Consider the following 19096-nt stretch of genomic DNA (forward strand, 5'->3'; position numbering starts at 1 on the left):
GGCGAATGGAGACAAAACAAGATGAATCGCGTTGAATCGCTTCGAATCGGGTCCAATCGAATCCATTGGAACAGATTAGGGTAGGGAAGGGTAGACGAGAATAGAGGAGAATAGTGCAGAATGGTGTGGAATGGATTAGAACGGAGCCGACTAGAGACGAATAGAGTAGAAAAGAGTCGAATAGAGCATAGTTGGGCCGAATAGGGCCAAAGAAGGCCTAATCGAGCAGAATCCAGCAGAATCGATGCCATTGGAGCTGAATGGAGCAAAGTGGAGCCCAAACGAACCGACTCGAAGCGAATTGATCTGATTCAAGCCTAATCGGGTCGAATGGCGTGAAAATGCGATGACTCGAACAGAATCAAAGATTAGAGAAGGGGAGGGGAGCGGCTGGGAGGGTAGAACAGAATAGAATAGAACAGTACATAATGGAAGGAACAGAAGATAGCACAGTACGGTAGAGCAGAGTAAAGTAGAGAAGAGTAGAGTCGAATAGAGTGGAATAGTGCAGAATAGAGCTGAATAGAGCCAATTCTAGCCGAATCGAGCCCAATGGAAACAAAACGTGATGAATCGCGTCGAATAGCGTCCAATCGAATCCATTAGAATAGATTAGAGTAGGGTAGGGTAGAACAGAATAGAGTAGAATCGAGTCGAATGGAGTTGCATAGAGAAAACTAGAGTAGAAAAGAGTCGAATCGAGCCGAATAAGGCTGAACCAAGTCGAATTGAGTTGAAACAAGCTGAATCGAAGCGATTCAAGCCAAATCGAGCTGAATCGAGCTGATGGTGCCGAATGAGCCGATTCAAGCATCATCGCGTCCAATCCCATTGAAATGCTTTGAATCGAATCCAATTGAATAGATTCGAAAAGGTTAGGGTAGGGTGGTTTTGGATAGGGTAGACTAGGGTAGACGAAAGCAGACTAGAGTAGAGTAGACCAGAGAAGTCTAGAGTAGTAGCCTAGACCAGACAGCTGGACTAGCCAGACTAGTGGTATAGATCAGTAGGCTAGACAACTAGCCTTGAAGAGTACCCTTGCCCTGACAAGTCCCCTAAATTCTGAATCTGAACTACTCCCCTTGCCTTAACTAGTATCCTGAACTAGGAGCCTTGTCTGAACTACTCCCCTTAACTAGCAGCCTTGCCTTAAGTAATAGTCTTAATGTCTACCCTTGCCTTACTAGTACCCTGAACTAGTAGCCCAGCCTTAACTAGTAACCTGGCCTTCACCAGTAGCCTTAACTAGTACCCTGGCCTTCACTCGTAGCCTTGCCTCAACTAGTACCCTTCACTAGTACCCTCGCATTAACTAGTAGTCTTAACTAGTACCTGGCCTTCTCAGTCCTCATAAGTCCTACCCTGGCCTTAACCAGCTGCCTTAACTGGTACCCTGGTCTTAACTAGTAGTATTCACTTGTACCCTTGAATCCACTGGTAGCCTAAACTAGTCGTCTTGCCTTAAGTAGTAGCCTTCACTTGTGCCTTGCCTTAACTAGTATCCTTATCTAGTACCTTTGCCTTAACTAGTACTCTTAACTAGTACAGCGGCCAGAACGAGTAGCCTGAACTAGTAGCCTTGTCTGAATTAGTACCCTGAACTAGTAGCCTTGCTTTAAGTAATCGTCTTAACGTCTGCCCTTGCCTTCCTAGTATCCTAAACTAGTAGCCAAGCCTTAACTACTACCCCTAACTAGTAGCCTTGTCTTAACTAGTACCCTTGCCTTAACCAGCTGCCTTAAGTAGTACCCCGGCCTTAACTAGAAGTATCAACTTGTAAACTTGCATCCAATAGTAACCTTAACTACTACTCTTGCCTTAAGTAGTGGCCTGAACTAGTACTCGTGCCTTAGCTAGTACTCTGAACTAGTACAGTGCCCCTAACTAGTATCCTGAACTAGTAGCCTTCTCTAAACTAGTACCCTTAACTAGTAGCCTTGCCTTCACTAGTACCCTGGCCTTCTCCACTAGCCTTAACTAAGACCCTGGCCTTCACTGGTAGCCTTAAATAGTACCCTTAACTAGTACCCTCGCATTCACTAGTAGTCTGAACTAGTACCCTGGCCGTATCAGTACCCAGAACTACTACCCTTGCCGTAACCAGTTTCCTTGAGTAGTACCCTGGCCTTAACTAGTAGTATTCACTTGTATTTTTGCATCAACTAGTAGCCTTAACTAGTACTCTTGCCTTAAGTAGTGGCCTGAACTAGTACTCGTGCCTTAGCTAGTACTCTTAACTAGTACAGTGCCCCTAACTAGTATCCTGAACTAGTAGCCTTCTCTAAACTAGTACCCTCAACTAGTTGCCTTACCTTCACTAGTACCCTGGCCTTCTCCAGTAGCCTTAACTAAGACCCTGGCCTTCACTAGTAGCCTTGCCTCAACTAGTACCCTTAACTAGTACCCTCGCATTTAGTCTGAACTAGTACCCTGGCCGTATCAGTACCCAGAACTACTACCCTTGCCGTAACCAGTTGCCTTAACTAGTACCCTGGCCCTAACTAGTAGTATTCACTTGTAATCTTGCATCAACTAGTAGCCTTAACTAGTACTCCTGCCTTAAGCAGTGGCCTTTATTTCTACCTTGCCTTAACTAGCAGCCTTATCTAGCACACGTGCCTTTACTAGTACTCTTAACTAGTACAGTGCCCCTAACTAGTCTCCTGAACTGGTAGCCTTGTCCTAACTAGTACCCTTAACTAGGAGCCTTGCCTTAAGGAATAGTCTTAATGGCTACCCTTGCCTGAACAAGTACCCTTAACTAGTACCCTTGCATTAACTAGTATTCTTAACTAGTACCCTGGCCTTATCAGTACCCATAACGACTACCCTTGCCTTAACCAGTTGCCTTACCTAGCAACCTGGACTTAGCCAGTAGTATTAACATGTACCCTTGCATCGACTAGTAGACTTAACTAGGACTCTTGCCTGAAGTAGTGGCCTTAACACGTTCCTTGCCTTCCTAGTAGCCTTAACTAGTACTCTGAACTAGTACAGTGGCCCTAACTAGTATTCTGAACTAGAAGCCTTGTGGTAACTAGTACCCTTAACTAGTCGCCTTGCCTTAAGGAACAGTCTTAACGTCTACCCTTGCCTTACTAGTCCTCTTAAGTAGTAGCAAAACCTTAACTAGCACACTGAAGTAGTAGCCTTGCATGGACTAGTAGCCCAGCCTTAACTAGTACCCTGGCCGTCACTAGTACCCTTGCCTCCACTAGTACCCTGGCATTAACTAGTGGTCGTAACTAGTACCCTTGCCTCCACTAGTACCCTGGCATTAACTAGTAGTCTTAACTAGTACCCTGGCCTTATCGCTACCCATAACTACTACCCTTGCCTTGACCAGTTGCCTTAACTAGTACCCTGGCCTTAATGAGTAGTATGAACTTGTACCCTTGCATCAACTAGTAGCCTAAACTAATACGCTTGCCTGAAGTCGTAGCCTTCACTTGTACCTTGCCTTCCTAGTAGCCTTAACTAGTACCCGTCCATGAACTAGTACTCTTAACTAGTACAGTGGCCCTAACTAGTAGCCTGAACTAGTCCCCTTGCCTGAGGTAGTCCCTTTTCCAAACTAGTACCCTTCTTGCGTACCCCTATGGAGTAGGGTATGGTACAGTAGGGTGTCCTAAGGTAGGGTAGCACACGGTAGAACAGAGAAAACAGAATCCAATAGAATAGAAGAGGATAAGTCAGGATAGCTTAGTTTCGTGTAGGGTATGGTAGAGTAGCATCGGATGGGATAGAGAAAAGAGAAAACGAGAATCCAATACAACAGAATCGAAAAGAAGAGACTAGATGAGGAAAGACTAGGGCGGGATAGGGTTCTGTAGAATAGAAGAGCGTAGAATGGTGTGGAATGGAGTCAAATGCAGTCAAACCGAGATGAATAGACTAGAAAAGAGTTGAATAGAGCGGAATAGCACCGAATAGGGACATATAGGGCTGAGTCGAGCCCAATCGAGCCCAATCAAGTCAAATCGACCAGATTCGAGCTGAATGGAGCCGAATGGAGCTGGAATGAGCCAAATAGAGACCAAGAAAATGAGCCAAGCTAGATCGAGCCAAATCGCACCTAATCGCATCCTATTGCATCGAATCTCGTCGAAGTCCATGCAATCCCACCAAAACCCATCGGATCTCATGAAATCTCACCGAATCCCGTCCAATTGTGTCCAATCGGGTCGAATCGAATGCAATCGAATTCAATAGAACAGCTTAGAGTAGTGTAGGTTAGGCTGGGATTCAATAGGGTAGGGCACAGAGGAATAGACTAGAGAAGCGTAGAGTAGAAGAGAATACAAAGAGTAGAATGGAGTAGAGTGGAGTAGAGTAGACTAGTCAGAGTCGAGTAGTGCAGAATAGAGATGAATAGATCCCATTCGAGCTGAATCGAGTCGAATGGAGAGGACATGAGACAAATCTCAATGAATCGAATAGATTAGAGTAGGGTGGGGGAGAAGAGAAGAGAATAGTGTAGAATGGAGTCGAACAGAGTGGAATGGTGTGGAATGGAGTCGAATGGAGCCAAATAGAGACGAATAAAGTAGAAAAGAGTTGAATAGAGCTGAACAGGGCCGGATAAGTTTGGATCGAGCCTAATGATGCTGAATCGAGCAGAATCGAGCCAAATTGACCCGATTCAAGCCAAAGAGAGCTAAATCAAGCCAAATTCAAGCCTAATCCCATGGAATCGCCTTGAAAGGCATTGAATCGAATGGAATAGATTAGAGTAGAGGAGGGTAGAGTAGGAGGGGTTAGACTAGAACAGAACAGAACACAAGAGAAAGAATCGAATAGAATGAAGTAGAGACGAGTACAGTAGAATAGAGTCCAATAGAGTTGAATAGAGCCAAAGAGAGCTGAATGCAGCTGAATCCACCAAATTCGAGGTGAATCGAGAAGAATCATGTCGAATCGCGTTGAAAAGTGTCGAATCCAATCCACTAGTTTAGTGTAGGGCAGGTAAGATGAGGGGAGGGGAGGGTAGAAAAGAATAGATTAGAATAGACCAGAAAGAATAGAGAAGAGTAGACTAGAGTCAAATCGAGTCAAATCCTGCCGAAAAGAGCCGAATAGAGAGGAAAAGGGCCAAGTCCAGCCGAATCGAGTTGAATTCGCACAAAAAGGAGCTGATTCGAGCCGATATGACCTGAATCAGGTCGAATCCCGTTCAAGTCTGTTGAATAGAATAGAACAGATTACAGTAGACTAAGTTAGAGTAGGGTAGGATAGACCAAAATGCAGTAGAACAGAACAGGATAGAAGAGAACTGAAAGAATAGAATAGGGTCGAGTAGTGCAGAGTCTAGAAGAATAGAGTTGAATATTGCCGACTAGAGCAAAATAGAGCCCAAAAGACCCAACGTGATAGAAATCAAGATGAATGGCGCCGAATCCCGCGGAATCGTGCTGGATCTCGTCGAATCCCGTTGAATTGCATTGAATCCCATCCATTCAAGTCCAATCCAATCGAATCGAGAGAAGGGTAGAGTACAAGACAATAGACTAGAGAAGAATACAGTCGGATGGAGTAGAATGGTGTAGAATGGAGTTGAAAAGAGATAATAGAGTTGAGTAGACTCATAGAGCCATATAGAGTTGAGTAGAGCCTATTCAAGCTGAATAGAGCTGACCAGGGCGAAATGGAGCCGATTACAACTGAATCGAACCGATTGGAGCCCAAGAGGGATGAATGGAGTACAACGGAGCCGACTGGAGCCGAATCGCATCGAAATGCGTGGAATCGAATCCAGTGGAATAGATTAGAGTAGGGTTGGTTAAAATAGAGTAGAAGAGAATTGAACACAGTAAAAGAGAATAAAAAGAATACAAGAGAATCGAGTCCAAAAGGTTAGAGCAGAGCAGAATAGTGTAGAGTAGAACAGAGTCGAATAGAGTCGAATCGAGCCAAATGGAGAAGAAACAAGGCAAATCGCGTTGAATCCCCTCGAACCAATTCCAGTCAATTAGGGTAGGGTAGAGTAAAACAGTGTTGAGTGGAGTAGAATGCTGTGCAACACAATCGAATGGAGTCGAAAAGGGGAGAAAAGAGCCGAATAGAGCCGAATAGTGCTGAAGAGGGCCGAAGAGGGCCGAATCGAGCCGAATTGAGCCTAATCCAGCTGAATCGACACTCTTCGAGCCAAGTGGAGCCGAATGGACATGAATCGAACCAATTCGACCTGAATCGTGTCCAAATTCATGGAATCGAATTGAACAGATTAGAGTAGGGGAGGTTCGGGTATGGCAGGGTGGAATAGAGTAGAGTAGCATAGAATAAAACAGAAGAGAATAGAAGAGAACAGAACAGTACAGAACGAATACAGAAAACAGTAGGCTAGAGTAGCGTAGAGGGAAACAGAGTAGAGAAGAATAGATTCGAACAGAGCTAAATAGAGCCAAACTGAGCCGAATCGTGTCCAAATGGGTTGAATCCAATCCAATCAAATGGATTAGAAGAGATTAGAGTTGGGTAGCATAGGGTAGGGTAGAATAGAGTAGAATAGAACAGAACAGAATAGGAAGAATAAAGAAAATAGAGAAGAGTAGAGTACGATAGAGTAGGCTAGTGTAGAATAGGGTAGACGCGAATACAGCTGAATAGAGCCGAATGGAGTCGAAATGAGAGGAATCACGTCTAATCGATTCGAGTAAATTAGAGTGGTGTAGGATAGAGTAGAGCAGAATAGTGTAGAATGGTGTGGAATAAATAGAATGGAGTAGAATGGAGTCAAATAGAGACAAAAAGAGTAGAGAAGAGTCGAATAGAGCAGAATAGGGCCGAAAGAGGCGGAATTGAGCAGAATCGAAGCAATTCAAGCCAAACGAACCGAATAGAGCCAAATGGAATCGAATCGAGCTGATTCAAGCTTAGTCACGTCGAGTCCCGTTCAATGCATCCAATCCAATCCAAACGTATAGATTAGAGAAGCGGAGAGGAGGGTGGAATAGAATAGAGTAGACTAGAATAGAAGAGATTAGAACAGAATAGAAGGAATAGAATAGAGTAGAAAAGAGTAGGGTCGAATAGACTCGAATAGAGTCGATTAGAGACGAAGAGGCCCAATAGAGACGAATAGAGAAAACAGAGCTGAATGGAGCCAAATAGAGACGTAAAGGAGCCATATAGAGCCGATTCGCACCTAATCGAGCTGAATCAAGCAGAATCACGCCGACTGTCACTGAATAGCGTCGAATCACATCGAATCACGTCGAATCGCATCAAATCACATCGTTTTGTGTCGGACCGGGTCGAATCGCTTCGTATCGCATCGGATTGCATCGAATGTCGTCGAATCACGACGAATCACGTCCCATCACGTCAAATAACTTCGAATTGCGTCCAATCTCCCAGAATTCTGCTGAATCACGTCGAATCGTATGGAATCTCGTCTAATCTCTTTGAATCCCGTCAAATGCCTTCGGACCTTGTCGAATCCCGTCGAATCCTGTCCAATGGCGTGGAAGTGAACCGAATTGAATCAAATAGATTCAAGTAGGGTGGGTTTGGGTGGGGTGCAGTAGGCTTGGGTAGGGTAGGATAGAACAGAGTCCAACAGAATAGGAGAGAACAGAACAGAAGAGAAAGAATCCAGCAGAATAGAATAGAGTAGAAAAGAGTCAGATAGTGCAGAACATAGCCGAATTGAGGCGAATGGAGACAAAACAAGATGAATCGCGTTGAATCGCTTCGAATCGGGTCCAATCGAATCCATTGGAACAGATTAGGGTAGGGAAGGGTAGACGAGAATAGAGGAGAATAGTGCAGAATGGTGTGGAATGGATTAGAACGGAGCCGACTAGAGACGAATAGAGTAGAAAAGAGTCGAATAGAGCATAGTTGGGCCGAATAGGGCCAAAGAAGGCCTAATCGAGCAGAATCCAGCAGAATCGATGCCATTGGAGCTGAATGGAGCAAAGTGGAGCCCAAACGAACCGACTCGAAGCGAATTGATCTGATTCAAGCCTAATCGGGTCGAATGGCGTGAAAATGCGATGACTCGAACAGAATCAAAGATTAGAGAAGGGGAGGGGAGCGGCTGGGAGGGTAGAACAGAATAGAATAGAACAGTACATAATGGAAGGAACAGAAGATAGCACAGTACGGTAGAGCAGAGTAAAGTAGAGAAGAGTAGAGTCGAATAGAGTGGAATAGTGCAGAATAGAGCTGAATAGAGCCAATTCTAGCCGAATCGAGCCCAATGGAAACAAAACGTGATGAATCGCGTCGAATAGCGTCCAATCGAATCCATTAGAATAGATTAGAGTAGGGTAGGGTAGAACAGAATAGAGTAGAATCGAGTCGAATGGAGTTGCATAGAGAAAACTAGAGTAGAAAAGAGTCGAATCGAGCCGAATAAGGCTGAACCAAGTCGAATTGAGTTGAAACAAGCTGAATCGAAGCGATTCAAGCCAAATCGAGCTGAATCGAGCTGATGGTGCCGAATGAGCCGATTCAAGCATCATCGCGTCCAATCCCATTGAAATGCTTTGAATCGAATCCAATTGAATAGATTCGAAAAGGTTAGGGTAGGGTGGTTTTGGATAGGGTAGACTAGGGTAGACGAAAGCAGACTAGAGTAGAGTAGACCAGAGAAGTCTAGAGTAGTAGCCTAGACAAGACAGCTGGACTAGCCAGACTAGTGGTATAGATCAGTAGGCTAGACAACTAGCCTTGAAGAGTCCCCTTGCCCTGACAAGTCCCCTAAATTCTGAATCTGAACTACTCCCCTTGCCTTAACTAGTATCCTGAACTAGGAGCCTTGTCTGAACTACTCCCCTTAACTAGTAGCCTTGCCTTAAGTAATAGTCTTAATGTCTACCCTTGCCTTACTAGTACCCTGAACTAGTAGCCCTGCCTTAACTAGTAACCTGGCCTAGCCCAGCCTTAACTAGTAACCTGGCCTTCACCAGTAGCCTTAACTAGTACCCTGGCCTTCACTCGTAGCCTTGCCTCAACTAGTACCCTTCACTAGTACCCTCGCATTAACTAGTAGTCTTAACTAGTACCTGGCCTTCTCAGTCCCCATAAGTCCTACCCTGGCCTTAACCAGCTGCCTTAACTGGTACCCTGGTCTTAACTAGTAGTATTCACTTGTACCCTTGAATCCACTGGTAGCCTAAACTAGTCGTCTTGCCTTAAGTAGTAGCCTTCACTTGTGCCTTGCCTTAACTAGTATCCTTATCTAGTACCTTTGCCTTAACTAGTACTCTTAACTAGTACAGCAGCCAGAACGAGTAGCCTGAACTAGTAGCCTTGTCTGAATTAGTACCCTGAACTAGTAGCCTTGCTTTAAGTAATCGTCTTAACGTCTGCCCTTGCCTTCCTAGTATCCTAAACTAGTAGCCAAGCCTTAACTACTACCCCTAACTAGTAGCCTTGTCTTAACTAGTACCCTTGCCTTAACCAGCTGCCTTAAGTAGTACCCCGGCCTTAACTAGAAGTATCAACTTGTAAACTTGCATCCAATAGTAACCTTAACTACTACTCTTGCCTTAAGTAGTGGCCTGAACTAGTACTCGTGCCTTAGCTAGTACTCTGAACTAGTACAGTGCCCCTAACTAGTATCCTGAACTAGTAGCCTTCTCTAAACTAGTACCCTTAACTAGTAGCCTTGCCTTCACTAGTACCCTGGCCTTCTCCAGTAGCCTTAACTAAGACCCTGGCCTTCACTGGTAGCCTTAAATAGTACCCTTAACTAGTACCCTCGCATTCACTAGTAGTCTGAACTAGTACCCTGGCCGTATCAGTACCCAGAACTACTACCCTTGCCGTAACCAGTTTCCTTAAGTAGTACCCTGGCCTTAACTAGTAGTATTCACTTGTATTTTTGCATCAACTAGTAGCCTTAACTAGTACTCTTGCCTTAAGTAGTGGCCTGAACTAGTACTCGTGCTTTAGCTAGTACTCTGAACTAGTACAGTGCCCCTAACTAGTATCCTGAACTAGTAGCCTTCTCTAAACTAGTACCCTCAACTAGTTGCCTTACCTTCACTAGTAGCCTGGCCTTCTCCAGTAGCCTTAACTAAGACCCTGGCCTTCACTAGTAGCCTTGCCTCAACTAGTACCCTTAACTAGTACCCTCACATTTAGTCTGAACTAGTACCCTGGCCGTATCAGTACCCAGAACTACTACCCTTGCCGTAACCAGTTGTCTTAACTAGTACCCTGGCCCTAACTAGTAGTATTCACTTGTAATCTTGCATCAACTAGTAGCCTTAACTAGTACTCCTGCCTTAAGCAGTGGCCTTTATTTGTACCTTGCCTTAACTAGCAGCCTTAACTAGCACACGTGCCTTTACTAGTACTCTTAACTAGTACAGTGCCCCTAACTAGTCTCCTGAACTGGTAGCCTTGTCCTAACTAGTACCCTTAACTAGGAGCCTTGCCTTAAGGAATAGTCTTAATGGCTACCCTTGCCTGAACAAGTACCCTTAACTAGTACCCTTGCATTAACTAGTATTCTTAACTAGTACCCTGGCCTTATCAGTACCCATAACTACTACCCTTGCCTTAACCAGTTGCCTTACCTAGCAACCTGGACTTAGCCAGTAGTATTAACATGTACCCTTGCATCGACTAGTAGACTTAACTAGGACTCTTGCCTGAAGTAGTGGCCTTAACACGTTCCTTGCCTTCCTAGTAGCCTTAACTAGTACTCTGAACTAGTACAGTGGCCCTAACTAGTATTCGGAACTAGAAGCCTTGTGGTAACTAGTACCCTTAACTAGTCGCCTTGCCTTAAGGAACAGTCTTAACGTCTACCCTTGCCTTACTAGTCCTCTTAACTAGTAGCAAAACCTTAACTAGCACACTGAAGTAGTAGCCTTGCATGGACTAGTAGCCCAGCCTTAACTAGTACCCTGGCCGTCACTAGTACCCTTGCCTCCACTAGTACCCTGGCATTAACTAGTGGTCTTAACTAGTACCCTTGCCTCCACTAGTACCCTGGCATTAACTAGTAGTCTTAACTAGTACCCTGGCCTTATCGCTACCCATAACTACTACCCTTGCCTTGACCAGTTGCCTTAACTAGTACCCTGGCCTTAATGAGTAGTATGAACTTGTACCCTTGCATCAACTAGTAGCCTAAACTAATACGCTTGCCTGAAGTCGTAGCCTTCACTTGTACCTTGCCTTCCTAGTAGCCTTAACTAGTACCCGTCCATGAACTAGTACTCTTAACTAGTACAGTGGCCCTAACTAGTAGCCTGAACTAGTCCCCTTGCCTGAGGTAGTCCCTTTTCCAAACTAGTACCCTTCTTGCGTACCCCTATGGAGTAGGGTATGGTACAGTAGGGTGTCCTAAGGTAGGGTAGCACACGGTAGAACAGAGAAAACAGAATCCAATAGAATAGAAGAGGATAAGTCAGGATAGCTTAGTTTCGTGTAGGGTATGGTAGAGTAGCATCGGATGGGATAGAGAAAAGAGAAAACGAGAATCCAATACAACAGAATCGAAAAGAAGAGACTAGATGAGGAAAGACTAGGGCGGGATAGGGTTCTGTCGAATAGAAGAGCGTAGAATGGTGTGGAACGGAGTCAAATGCAGTCAAACCGAGATGAATAGACTAGAAAAGAGGTGAATAGAGCGGAATAGCACCGAATAGGAACATATAGGGCTGAGTCGAGCCCAATCGAGCCCAATCGAGCCCAATCAAGTCAAATCGACCAGATTCGAGCTGAATGGAGCCGAATGGAGCTGGAATGAGCCAAATAGAGACCAAGAAAATGAGCCAAGCTAGATCGAGCCAAATCGCACCTAATCGCATCCTATTGCATCGAATCTCGTCGAAGTCCATCCAATCCCACCAAAACCCATCGGATCTCATGAAATCTCACCGAATCCCGTCCAATTGTGTCCAATCGAGTCGAATCGAATGCAATCGAATTCAATAGAACAGCTTAGAGTAGTGTAGGTTAGGCTGGGATTCAAGAGGGTAGGGCACAGAGGAATAGACTAGAGAAGCATAGAGTAGAAGAGAATACAAAGAGTAGAATGGAGTAGAGTGGAGTAGAGTAGACTAGTCAGAGTCGAGTAGTGCAGAATAGAGATGAATAGATCCCATTCGAGCTGAATCGAGTCGAATGGAGAGGACATGAGACAAATCTCAATGAATGGAATAGATTAGAGTAGGGTGGGGGAGAAGAGAAGAGAATAGTGTAGAATGGAGTCGAACAGAATGGAATGGTGTGGAATGGAGTCGAATGGAGCCAAATAGAGACGAATAAAGTAGAAAAGAGTTGAATAGAGCTGAACAGGGCCGGATAAGTTTGGATCGAGCCTAATGATGCTGAATCGAGCAGAATCGAGCCAAATTGACCCGATTCAAGCCAAAGAGAGCTAAATCAAGCCAAATTCAAGCCTAATCCCATGGAATCGCCTTGAAAGGCATTGAATCGAATGGAATAGATTAGAGTAGAGGAGGGTAGAGTAGGAGGGGTGAGACTAGAACAGAACAGAACACAAGAGAAAGAATCGAATAGAATGAAGTAGAGACGAGTACAGTAGAATAGAGTCCAATAGAGTTGAATAGAGCCAAAGAGAGCTGAATGCAGCCGAACCCACCAAATTCGAGGTGAATCGAGAAGAATCATGTCGAATCGCGTTGAAAAGTGTCGAATCCAATCCACTAGTTTAGTGTAGGGCAGGTAAGATGAGGGGAGGGGAGGGTAGAAAAGAATAGATTAGAATAGACCAGAAAGAATAGAGAAGAGTAGACTAGAGTCAAATCGAGTCAAATCCTGCCGAAAAGAGCCGAATAGAGAGGAAAAGGGCCAAGTCCAGCCGAATCGAGTTGAATTCGCACAAAAAGGAGCTGATTCGAGCCGATATGACCTGAATCAGGTCGAATCCCGTTCAAGTCTGTTGAATAGAATAGAACAGATTACAGTAGACTAAGTTAGAGTAGGGTAGGATAGACCAAAATGCAGTAGAACAGAACAGGATAGAAGAGAACTGAAAGAATAGAATAGGGTCGAGTAGTGCAGAGTCTAGAAGAATAGAGTTGAATATTGCCGACTAGAGCAAAATAGAGCCCAAAAGACCCAACGTGATAGAAATCAAGATGAATGGCGCCGAATCCCGCGGAATCATGCTGGATCTCGTCGAATCCCGTTGAATTGCATTGAATCCCATCCATTCAAGTCCAATCCAATCGAATCGATTAGAATAGACTAGAGAAGGGTAGAGTACAAGACAATAGACTAGAGAAGAATACAGTCGGATGGAGTAGAATGGTGTAGAATGGAGTTGAAAAGAGATAATAGAGTTGAGTAGACTCATAGAGCCATATAGAGTTGAGTAGAGCCTATTCAAGCTGAATAGAGCTGACCAGGGCGAAATGGAGCCGATTACAACTGAATCGAACCGATTGGAGCCCAAGAGGGATGAATGGAGTGCAACGGAGCCGACTGGAGCCGAATCGCATCGAAATGCGTGGAATCGAATCCAGTGGAATAGATTAGAGTAGGGTTGGTTAAAATAGAGTAGAAGAGAATTGAACACAGTAAAAGAGAATAAAAAGAATACAAGAGAATCGAGTCCAAAAGGTTAGAGCAGAGCAGAATAGTGTAGAGTAGAACAGAGTCGAATAGAGTCGAATCGAGCCAAATGGAGAAGAAACAAGGCAAATCGCGTTGAATCCCCTCGAACCAATTCCAGTCAATTGGGGTAGGGTAGAGTAAAACAGTGTTGAGTGGAGTAGAATGCTGTGCAACACAATCGAATGGAGTCGAAAAGGGGAGAAAAGAGCCGAATAGAGCCGAATAGTGCTGAAGAGGGCCGAAGAGGGCCGAATCGAGCCGAATTGAGCCTAATCCAGCTGAATCGACACTCTTCGAGCCAAGTGGAGCCGAATGGACATGAATCGAACCAATTCGACCTGAATCGTGTCCAAATTCATGGAATCGAATTGAACAGATTAGAGTAGGGGAGGTTCGGGTATGGCAGGGTGGAATAGAGTAGAGTAGCATAGAATAAAACAGAAGAGAATAGAAGAGAACAGAACAGTACAGAACGAATACAGAAAACAGTAGGCTAGAGTAGCGTAGAGGGAAACAGAGTAGAGAAGAATAGATTCGAACAGAGCTAAATAGAGCCAAACTGAGCCGAATCGTGTCCAAATGGGTTGAATCCAATCCAATCAAATGGATTAGAATAGATTAGAGTTGGGTAGCATAGGGTAGGGTAGAATAGAGTCGAATAGAACAGAACAGAATAGGAAGAATAAAGAAAATAGAGAAGAGTAGACTAGAGTACGATAGAGTAGGCTAGTGTAGAATAGGGTAGACGCGAATACAGCTGAATAGAGCCGAATGGAGTCGAAATGAGAGGAATCACGTCTAATCGATTCGAGTAAATTAGAGTGGTGTAGGATAGAGTAGAGCAGAATAGTGTAGAATGGTGTGGAATAAATAGAATGGAGTAGAATGGAGTCAAATAGAGACAAAAAGAGTAGAGAAGAGTCGAATAGAGCAGAATAGGGCCGAAAGAGGCGGAATTGAGCAGAATCGAAGCAATTCAAGCCAAACGAACCGAATAGAGCCAAATGGAATCGAATCGAGCTGATTCAAGCTTAATCACGTCGAGTCCCGTTCAATGCATCCAATCCAATCCAAACGTATAGATTAGAGAAGCGGAGAGGAGGGTGGAATAGAATAGAGTAGACTAGAATAGAAGAGATTAGAACAGAATAGAAGGAATAGAATAGAGTAGAAAAGAGTAGGGTCGAATAGACTCGAATAGAGTCGATTAGAGACGAAGAGGCCCAATAGAGACGAATAGAGAAAACAGAGCTGAATGGAGCCAAATAGAGACGTAAAGGAGCCATATAGAGCCGATTCGCACCTAATCGAGCTGAATCAAGCAGAATCACGCCGACTGTCACTGAATAGCGTCGAATCACATCGAATCACGTCGAATCGCATCAAATCACATCGTTTTGTGTCGGACCGGGTCGAATCGCTTCGGATCGCATCGGATTGCATCGAATGTCGTCGAATCACGACGAATCACGTCCCATCACGTCAAATAACTTCGAATTGCGTCCAATCTCCCAGAATTCTGCTGAATCACGTCGAATCGTATGGAATCTCGTCTAATCTCTTTGAATCCCGTCAAATGCCTTCGGACCTTGTCGAATCCCGTCGAATCCTGTCCAATGGCGTGGAAGTGAACCGAATTGAATCAAATAGATTCAAGTAGGGTGGGTTTGGGTGGGGTGCAGTAGGCTTGGGTAGGGTAGGATAGAACAGAGTCCAACAGAATAGGAGAGAACAGAACAGAAGAGAAAGAATCCAGCAGAAGAGAATAGAGTAGAAAAGAGTCAGATAGTGCAGAACATAGCCGAATTGAGGCGAATGGAGACAAAACAAGATGAATCGCGTTGAATCGCTTCGAATCGGGTCCAATCGAATCCATTGGAACAGATTAGGGTAGGGAAGGGTAGACGAGAATAGAGGAGAATAGTGCAGAATGGTGTGGAATGGATTAGAACGGAGCCGACTAGAGACGAATAGAGTAGAAAAGAGTCGAATAGAGCATAGTTGGGCCGAACAGGGCCAAAGAAGGCCTAATCGAGCAGAATCCAGCAGAATCGATGCCATTGGAGCTGAATGGAGCAAAATGGAGCCCAAACGAACCGACTCGAAGCGAATTGATCTGATTCAAGCCTAATCGGGTCGAATGGCGTGAAAATGCGATGACTCGAACAGAATCAAAGATTAGAGAAGGGGAGGGGAGCGGCTGGGAGGGTAGAACAGAATAGAATAGAACAGTACATAATGGAAGGAACAGAAGATAGCACAGTACGGTAGAGCAGAGTAAAGTAGAGAAGAGTAGAGTCGAATAGAGTGGAATAGTGCAGAATAGAGCTGAATAGAGCCAATTCTAGCCGAATCGAGCCCAATGGAAACAAAACGTGATGAATCGCGTCGAATAGCGTCCAATCGAATCCATTAGAATAGATTAGAGTAGGGTAGGGTAGAACAGAATAGAGTAGAATCGAGTCGAATGGAGTTGCATAGAGAAAACTAGAGTAGAAAAGAGTCGAATCGAGCCGAATAAGGCTGAACCAAGTCGAATTGAGTTGAAACAAGCTGAATCGAAGCGATTCAAGCCAAATCGAGCTGAATCGAGCTGATGGTGCCGAATGAGCCGATTCAAGCATCATCGCGTCCAATCCCATTGAAATGCTTTGAATCGAATCCAATTGAATAGATTCGAAAAGGTTAGGGTAGGGTGGTTTTGGATAGGGTAGACTAGGGTAGACGAAAGCAGACTAGAGTAGAGTAGACCAGAGAAGTCTAGAGTAGTAGCCTAGACAAGACAGCTGGACTAGCCAGACTAGTGGTATAGATCAGTAGGCTAGACAACTAGCCTTGAAGAGTACCCTTGCCCTGACAAGTCCCCTAAATTCTGAATCTGAACTACTCCCCTTGCCTTAACTAGTATCCTGAACTAGGAGCCTTGTCTGAACTACTCCCCTTAACTAGTAGCCTTGCCTTAAGTAATAGTCTTAATGTCTACCCTTGCCTTACTAGTACCCTGAACTAGTAGCCCAGCCTTAACTAGTAACCTGGCCTTCACCAGTAGCCTTAACTAGTACCCTGGCCTTCACTCGTAGCCTTGCCTCAACTAGTACCCTTCACTAGTACCCTCGCATTAACTAGTAGTCTTAACTAGTACCTGGCCTTCTCAGTCCCCATAAGTCCTACCCTGGCCTTAACCAGCTGCCTTAACTGGTACCCTGGTCTTAACTAGTAGTATTCACTTGTACCCTTGAATCCACTGGTAGCCTAAACTAGTCGTCTTGCCTTAAGTAGTAGCCTTCACTTGTGCCTTGCCTTAACTAGTATCCTTATCTAGTACCTTTGCCTTAACTAGTACTCTTAACTAGTACAGCAGCCAGAACGAGTAGCCTGAACTAGTAGCCTTGTCTGAATTAGTACCCTGAACTAGTAGCCTTGCTTTAAGTAATCGTCTTAACATCTGCCCTTGCCTTCCTAGTACCCTTAACTAGTAGCCAAGCCTTAACTACTACCCCTAACTAGTAGCCTTGTCTTAACTAGTACCCTTGCCTTAACCAGTTGCCTTAAGTAGTACCCCGGCCTTAACTAGAAGTATCAACTTGTAAACTTGCATCCAATAGTAACCTTAACTACTACTCTTGCCTTAAGTAGTGGCCTGAACTAGTACTCGTGCCTTAGCTAGTACTCTGAACTAGTACAGTGCCCCTAAGTAGTATCCTGAACTAGTAGTCTTCTCTAAACTAGTACCCTTAACTAGTAGCCTTGCCTTCAGTAGTACCCTGGCCTTCTCCAGTAGCCTTAACTAAGACCCTGGCCTTCACTGGTAGCCTTAAATAGTACCCTTAACTAGTACCCTCGCATTCACTAGTAGTCTGAACTAGTACCCTGGCCGTATCAGTACCCAGAACTACTACCCTTGCCGTAACCAGTTTCCTTAAGTAGTACCCTGGCCTTAACTAGTAGTATTCACTTGTATTTTTGCATCAACTAGTAGCCTTAACTAGTACTCTTGCCTTAAGTAGTGGCCTGAACTAGTACTCGTGCTTTAGCTAGTACTCTGAACTAGTACAGTGCCCCTAACTAGTATCCTGAACTAGTAGCCTTCTCTAAACTAGTACCCTCAACTAGTTGCCTTACCTTCACTAGTAGCCTGGCCTTCTCCAGTAGCCTTAACTAAGACCCTGGCCTTCACTAGTAGCCTTGCCTCAACTAGTACCCTTAACTAGTACCCTCGCATTTAGTCTGAACTAGTACCCTGGCCGTATCAGTACCCAGAACTACTACCCTTGCCGTAACCAGTTGTCTTAACTAGTACCCTGGCCCTAACTAGTAGTATTCACTTGTAATCTTGCATCAACTAGTAGCCTTAACTAGTACTCCTGCCTTAAGCAGTGGCCTTTATTTCTACCTTGCCTTAACTAGCAGCCTTAACTAGCACACGTGCCTTTACTAGTACTCTTAACTAGTACAGTGCCCCTAACTAGTCTCCTGAACTGGTAGCCTTGTCCTAACTAGTACCCTTAACTAGGAGCCTTGCCTTAAGGAATAGTCTTAATGGCTACCCTTGCCTGAACAAGTACCCTTAACTAGTACCCTTGCATTAACTAGTATTCTTAACTAGTACCCTGGCCTTATCAGTACCCATAACTACTACCCTTGCCTTAACCAGTTGCCTTACCTAGCAACCTGGACTTAGCCAGTAGTATTAACATGTACCCTTGCATCGACTAGTAGACTTAACTAGGACTCTTGCCTGAAGTAGTGGCCTTAACACGTTCCTTGCCTTCCTAGTAGCCTTAACTAGTACTCTGAACTAGTACAGTGGCCCTAACTAGTATTCGGAACTAGAAGCCTTGTGGTAACTAGTACCCTTAACTAGTCGCCTTGCCTTAAGGAACAGTCTTAACGTCTACCCTTGCCTTACTAGTCCTCTTAACTAGTAGCAAAACCTTAACTAGCACACTGAAGTAGTAGCCTTGCATGGACTAGTAGCCCAGCCTTAACTAGTACCCTGGCCGTCACTAGTACCCTTGCCTCCACTAGTACCCTGGCATTAACTAGTGGTCTTAACTAGTACCCTTGCCTCCACTAGTACCCTGGCATTAACTAGTAGTCTTAACTAGTACCCTGGCCTTATCGCTACCCATAACTACTACCCTTGCCTTGACCAGTTGCCTTAACTAGTACCCTGGCCTTAATGAGTAGTATGAACTTGTACCCTTGCATCAACTAGTAGCCTAAACTAATACGCTTGCCTGAAGTCGTAGCCTTCACTTGTACCTTGCCTTCCTAGTAGCCTTAACTAGTACCCGTCCATGAACTAGTACTCTTAACTAGTACAGTGGCCCTAACTAGTAGCCTGAACTAGTCCCCTTGCCTGAGGTAGTCCCTTTTCCAAACTAGTACCCTTCTTGCGTACCCCTATGGAGTAGGGTATGGTACAGTAGGGTGTCCTAAGGTAGGGTAGCACACGGTAGAACAGAGAAAACAGAATCCAATAGAATAGAAGAGGATAAGTCAGGATAGCTTAGTTTCGTGTAGGGTATGGTAGAGTAGCATCGGA

This window comes from Elephas maximus, chromosome 13 (genome assembly GCF_024166365.1).
Source record: "Elephas maximus indicus isolate mEleMax1 chromosome 13, mEleMax1 primary haplotype, whole genome shotgun sequence".
In the NCBI taxonomy this organism is placed as follows: Eukaryota; Metazoa; Chordata; class Mammalia; order Proboscidea; family Elephantidae; genus Elephas; species Elephas maximus.